The following is a 7,202-nucleotide window of genomic DNA, read 5'->3' as shown; positions in this document are numbered from 1 at the left end:
ATCTTCTTTTAATCTGATCTGGTTATAACCAGAGTATGCGTCCAGGAAGGAAAGACGTTCACATCCTGCCGTGGAGTCGATGATTTGATCGATCCTTGGGAGGGGAAAGTGATCCTTTGGACAGTGTTTACTGAGACACGTAAAGTCGACACACATGCGAAGGACTTTCGTGTTTTTCTTCGGGACCAACACTGGGTTAGCTACCCATGTGGCTTCTGTATGTATCTCCTTAATAAAACCAGCTTCTCTGAGTCGATCAATCTCTGACAGCATAGCTTTGCGGTTCGGTTCCGAAAAACGCCGCAAAGGTTGTTTGATTGGTCTCGCTATTGGATCCAAGTTTAGGTGGTGCTCGGCAAGTTCCCTGGGTACTCCTGGCATGTCGGCTGGACACCATGCGAAGATTTTCCAGTGCTCACGGAGCAACTCGATGAGCGCGCTTTCCTATGCAAGGTCCATATTTGTTGCAATGGACGTCGTTTTCTTTGGGTATGTCGGGTGAATCTGCACCTCCTTGGAATCCTTAGTAGTATTGAAGGTTGGCTCCCTGAGTGACCTTCCCGCATCTGGCAACACATCATAATCAGTCGTGAGCCTTGACGCCATATATTCCGCTTGCATCCCGAAGGTTTCTGACAGTCGATGAAAATCCTTGTCGCATTTATCAGCTAACGCGAAACTTCCTTTAACTGTAATTGGTCCCTTAGGTCCAGGTAGCCTCCATAACAGGTATGTGTAATGTGGTACCGCCATAAACCTAGCATATGCTGGTCGTCCCAACAAAGCGTGATATTGCGACGGAAAATCCACAACTTCGAACTCCAACCTTTCTATCCTGTAGTTTTCTCGGGTCCCAAACTGGACGTCGAGATTGATCCTTACCAACGGATAACTCGGCTTCTCTGGTGTAATTCCATGGAAACGTGTGTCAGTTGGTTTTAGATTTGCCGTGGATATGTTCATCTTCCTTAGTGTATCCGCATACATAAGGTTTAGACTGCTGCCTCCATCTATGAAAACTCGAGATACGTCGAATCCTCGCGATCACTGCTGGTAAGATAAGTGCCGACTCGCCTCGGTCGAGGAACTTGCTGCGGGTGATCCGCAATTGTGAAGCCAATGTCTTGCCCCGACCAATTTAAGTATTCTATCGTTGGTGGGGGCATTTTCTCTGCCATGAACACTTATCGCGAGATTACTTTCTGAGCCCTATTAGATGGCCTAGCTTTTTGAATCATCGAGACCGCACCATTGGAATTAGGATCAACATATGGAGGTGGTTGTGGTGCTGCCGCTATTCTGAGCTGGTGTCGATTTTCGTCCGTGTTCGCGGGAGGAGGTGGGAGGTGGATCTCACTCCTGGGCCCCTGGGGGTTTCTATTTATTGCTTGAGCATTGGCTAGCCCTGCAACCCGCAACATTGCTTGAAAATTGCGACAGTCCTTCTGCAGATGTCCTAACTGCCTCTTCCCATTGTTGTCGAGATAAAAATGCATCTGGCATGGCCCGTTCATCATATCCTCGGGAGTTATAAAAGGTCTTTGAAACCTTGACCCACTATTTTGCCTGTTGTTTCGAGAGTCATCTCTATTGTCGCCTCGCTGCTCGTTACTCCTTTGATATTCATCTCTATTGTTTCCTCCAGTGTTTCCCCGAAAACCAGCCGATATTTGGCCACGAGCATCATAACTCGAGAATTGTCGAGAAAACCGCCTTCTATTTTGAAAATTTCGGCTACGGTCCTCTTCCGGTGACCTATGCCGCTTATTATGAACAACATCTTCTCCGTCTGCCCATCTATTTGCGATTTCCATCAATGCTGACACTGTCCTTGGGTTGGTTCTCCCCAAGTCTTCGACAAAATCTCCTCGTCGAATTCCTGCCACAAACGCATCTATTGCTCTCTCGTCAGATATATTCTCTTCCGAGTTTTTGATGATGTTCCACCTTTGGATGTATTTTCTCATTGATTCATCATGCTTTTGTCGATACGACCTCAACTCTTCTAGTGATGCCGGTTTTTTCCAGGTTGATCGGAAGTTTTTGACAAACACATCCTCGAAACTATCCCAGCTGTCGATGGATCCTGGAGGGAGTTTCTTGATCCAAGATCTTGCGGCTCCGCTTAGGTGTATTTGAATACTTTGCATGGCTGTTGCTCTGGTGCCACCTATCAGTTTCACCGTCTCAAGGTAATCGACAAGCCAATCTTCGGGATCTTGCAGGCCATCGAATTTTTTGAAACTATCTGGCAGCTTGAATCCTGACGGGACTCGAGTTTTTCGAACCCATCGCGTAAAACACGGGAGTCCACACATATCTTCTTTAGCAAGTTCTGGTGACTGCCGATGTTCTCTTCTATCTTGTCGCGCTCTATCCACCCTGGCCTGAGTCGCTGTGTCTCTGACTCCACTTGCTCTCGGTGGATCTTGCACTACTGCAGTAGGTCGCGGACTATTTTGCCTTGCAGTTCCTTCGGGAGGTGTAGCCGCGAACGCTGCTCCCATGGCTCCACATCCTGCCATGGCCATGTTATACAACGCTTCTCTTGGATCTCCGGGAGGTGGCTCGGACGCGAGGATGAAAGCTTGCGTTGCCATGTACCCAGCCTTCCGGTGTTTTAGGGATAATATTTCCCCTCGTGTCGATTGACATGAAAGACATGTCGAGGTTTTGAACTAAATTCTCCTCTCTCGCTTCGGGTATATTTTGCAGCCGAGATCTTGCTCTCCTTCGAGCTTCTCTGTGACTATCTCCCGAATTTCCTGATTGTCGACTTAGATCTGCTCTTCGCCTGCTTGACGCGAAGGCCGCCTCCTGTCTTCTATTTAATGCAGCTGTCTGTTTTTCTAACTCTCTCCCAACACGAGTGAGTTTATATTCATAAGCTTGTAATTCTTCTGTTGTAGCAGTTGTGGTCATTGGTTCTGTACCATCCATGGCTCTTGCGGCTCTATCCCATGCTTCTTGCGGGAGTTGAACTCTTAGATGTGGTGTAGGCCCGACATATTTAGTGCCTAAACCTCGCCTAAGGTCAGCGGGATCAACATATGGGTTTCCCACATTGTTGAAAGCCTCTGACGTCTCCGGCTCTGCTCGGTTTGTTTCTTCAATTGCGTAGATCTGATGATATTTTGAATTTTGACTTTTGTCAGGATTGGTGACACCATCATATAGATTGGCGAAGACCTTTCCAAGAGCAACAGATCTGTCGATGAAGTTGAAGCTATCGACGCTGTCTGAGTCGCTGCTTATATCAGAGTCCGCAGACAACTCGAAGGACATGTCGCTGAAGATCTTGGCGAGCTTTTCGCTTGCCATGGAGTTGATGAGGCGTGGCGACGAAATCTCCTCTTCGCTTGATGAAAAGTCGGAGTCGATCGCTGACAATCCCGACGAAATCGGAACTTCGATACGATACGACCCTTCTTTCTTGACGTAGAATCGGAATTTTCCGACCGTCATCTCCATGGGCTCCTCCAGATACTCATATGCATCCAAACGGGAGGGCGGGTGAGGAATAAATCGACTAGGCCAGTTTCGATCTGTTTACCTCGATCCATCTTGCTGCTTGCTACCGACGAAGTCGACGATCTTGAACGTGCCATCGAGATCAGCTCCTTGTCACCTCTAGATCCCACAGACGGCGCCAATTGACGAGGTATTAACTCGTCAATGCCTACAGATTGTAGACTAGGGTTTCGTTGGATGTAGAGGGCAAGTAGATCTCGAAGGTTTCACCCGAAAAGTACTCGACGATTATGAAACTAGGGTTGTGTTGACAATAGATACGATCCTCTCTTTGTCCCTCGACTCCCCCTTATATAGGAGGCGGAGCCGAGGGATTCATAATACACAAGTTACAGAGTCCGGGAGGGTTTCCAACCCGTCCCGCAAGATTACAAGTTATACTTCCTAATACAACTCTAGCTTTCCTTAATAACATCTTGGGCTTCCGAATCTTCTTATTCTTCGAGTCATGGGCCTTCAATAAACCCTGAGTACCATCTTCGGCAGACTCATTGGGGATGCATATGTCACCTTGTCCCTGCGAAATCACAGATGAAGCACGTGATGATCAGAGAGCAATGAGGCAAACCACTTAACAAAGAGCAAAGGGGAAAAATGAATCAAATGAAACACCATTAAATATACAGAACCATAGATAAACTTAGGTTTTTACTATGTATTGCAGGACATCCAGTAGTGAGAGTGTTAAAATCTTGAACGCGGGAGGTACTTAAGGGAAGGATGAGGGGCGAGCAAATGCAGCCTTGACTGAATATGGCCTAAGCCTGCTACAGCTCATAATTTCACATTTGCTAGCAGCCTAGCACACATAATCTAGTATATGATGGGTTTAGTACTGGGTTAGGTGCACTTGAGGAAATCTGGTCAATGTTCCTCACATTTGAGGCAATTGAGGATTGTTGGTCCTGAGACTATTTTACGGATGCAGCAATATGGACTAAACAACAGTCTTTACAGATGCAGCTATATGGACTAAACAACAGTTTTTTCTTTGCTGATCATATATTGCAGCTAGCTAGTTATACACATCCTCCAAACGTTACCAGTTCAAAATGCAAATTCCATAAAAAATGCAGAAGATCCTCATAAGTTCCCTCCTGAATTATAGCAATCTTCTCCAAGCTCTCAACAGTTTTATTCTTTTCTTGATAAGGTTGAACAAGTATTGTGCAGACAGCAAACCTACCAAAATCCGGTCAACGTGGGAGAAATATTCAACGTGATATGTAACAGAAATGACTGGTCCTGAAGGGACGTCATGATGCAGTCATCCAAAAACAAAGTTACGGTCACATCCATGAAACAAGCATTCCATAATTAAGCTACAACCATTGAATTAACAAGAATGAGAAGGATCCTAACAGTGAAAATGACTGCAGCGCTATATGGTAGATATTTGTGTCGATGTAGATAGTCGTTGCAACCTGAATCATGTAGTTCTGGCCTCCGCTCATGTTGAGGCCTCTCTGCCTGATCTCCATCAATTCGTCGTGTCCTCGCTGTTCATCGACTCGCCACTGTGCCGCTCTGGATCCACAACGTATACGGAACATCGACTGAGTCAGACACCGCCACCTAAATGAGGAACACAGATGGCAAAGAATATCAGTTTCATCAGGACCATGATCAGTTCCTCATTCGATTAAATGTTGCACAGACGTGAAGTCTTTTCACACAGCATTGTATTGATCCAAACATTCTCTATTCAAGCTGAACACCATAGGATTATGGGCGGTGATCGCGAATTAAAGAACACAACAAAAAAATGCGGAAGTACATTTTACCTAGAGCAAGGTGTCGCCACAGCCTGCTCGGCTGCTTCCTTTCCTGGCTCTTGATTCCCGCGGCACTGGCATATTCCATGACCATCCTGCTATTCCCCTCCAACTGTCTTCTTGGTGAACTGGGCGGAAGAACGTGCAAGCAAACCCGAGCGGCATGTGAGGCCCAGCGCCACAGGAACAATCTAGAAACGCGTCGAGCGACACGAGAGCCGCGACACGGGTACCTTGGTCAAGCGAGGTGACGTCTTCAAGGGACTCAAGGGCGGTGGTGGAGACTTCGAGGCCGAGGGCATCGGCGGCATCGTCCACCCTGGCGCTAGAGATCTCATCTTTTTTTTTTTTTTTTTTTTTTTTTTTTGAACCAGGAAAGGCCCGAAGGCCTCGAAGCTGCATTAATACATTGCGGTGAGATTACATTTTACATAAGGAGCCCCAGCTAATAGTAACAATACAGAACAGCTCCTATCTTTTGCATAAAGGACCCTAAGAAAACTCTGGAAAAAGCAATCAAGGCCACCTTCACCGCTGAATCTCTGAGGACTGCTGCCATGGCCATCTTCACTGGTAACGGGGACGAAACCACTTGTAACCAGGAAGAAGAGGAGCGCCACCGCTAGTCCATCCAAAGGCCTCCACTTAGAGGTTGAGAAAACACCGGAAGACATCACCGGCGTTGATGGTAGCCACCTGATGGCCATCATAGTCGGCGGCCAAACATGGGCCACCGAGTGTGTTCTCCTTGTTGCAGCAGCTTCAGCAATTCCCCGCCTCCATCTAGCTCTTCTCCAAGATCGAGAGAGGCCTCTACTCCCGCCAGCACCACGCTGGGATGAATAAGAGGACACCACCGATCTGTACAGAGGAGCCAGATCGAAGCCCATACTCAGGACCTTATTTAAGGAGATGCCAATGAAGATCTTCTTCCCCGCCTTCGTCTCCGGCCGATGGAGCTCCACGGAAGGAAGAAGAACCGCTGGAACACCCTGGATCTGGCCCCGGAGATCCAGGACTCTACTCCTAAACAACGGCAGAACGCCAACACCAAAGAGCACTACAAGAGGCGAAAATCTACAGCTAATATGTACAAGGGATTCTCCGGCGTCTCTCCTCCGCCATCGCCGGCCGGCTATGCCGCCGGGAAAGGCTCGGGATTGACCCGGCTCCTCACGAGGGACTCTCAAGGGAACGGAAGGTGAGAGCAGGGAAGGGGAAAGAGATAAGCCTAGAACTACTGAAGCCGGACAGAACCGTGACGAAGAGATAAGATTGATCTCATCTTCTTAGGGGTATTCCTAGTCCCGGTTACGTCCGGGGCCCCTGATTTCGGCTACCGCCGCTGCCTAGGTCCGGCGGGCTGCCGCCGAGCTAGGCCATCAATTTCTGCTGCCGCTGCCTGCAGGTCCGGACCATCGCCGCGTGAGACCCCTCGATTTCGGGTGCCTCCACCCAGGTCGGGAGGGGAACGCCATGAGGTCGTGGAGAACTGCGGTTGCTACGCGCTCGTGTTTGAAGGAGGAAGTGGGGAAATGAGGGCAACGAACACGAAACTGGCGAGTCGTGCGGGCGTGGCCGCTGCTATTTTGTTTGATTTTACTTTCGTTTTCTCCGCGCGGGATTAGCAGTGGCAATACCAGCTCTAGCCATTTAATATACGGAGTAGTAGAGATATATAAAGGTTGAACCCCTTTGCTTTAACCATAGCTATTTGAGTCACTGTTTCTTTAACTATTTTCACTGTAAACGGGTGCAAAGTTCCTGTAGATCCGTCCCAAAGTTGTTTTTGTTTTCTTTGATCTTTTGTGCAAAATCCTTGATTACCCTTAATTTCCGGTTGTCTATCCGGTTACCCTCTATGTCTGTGTGATCTATGGCTGTGTGATGTTCTTT

Source organism: Lolium rigidum, chromosome 7 (genome assembly GCF_022539505.1).
Source record: "Lolium rigidum isolate FL_2022 chromosome 7, APGP_CSIRO_Lrig_0.1, whole genome shotgun sequence".
NCBI lineage: Eukaryota > Viridiplantae > Streptophyta > Magnoliopsida > Poales > Poaceae > Lolium > Lolium rigidum.
Note: the sequence above shows the minus strand (reverse complement) of the source record.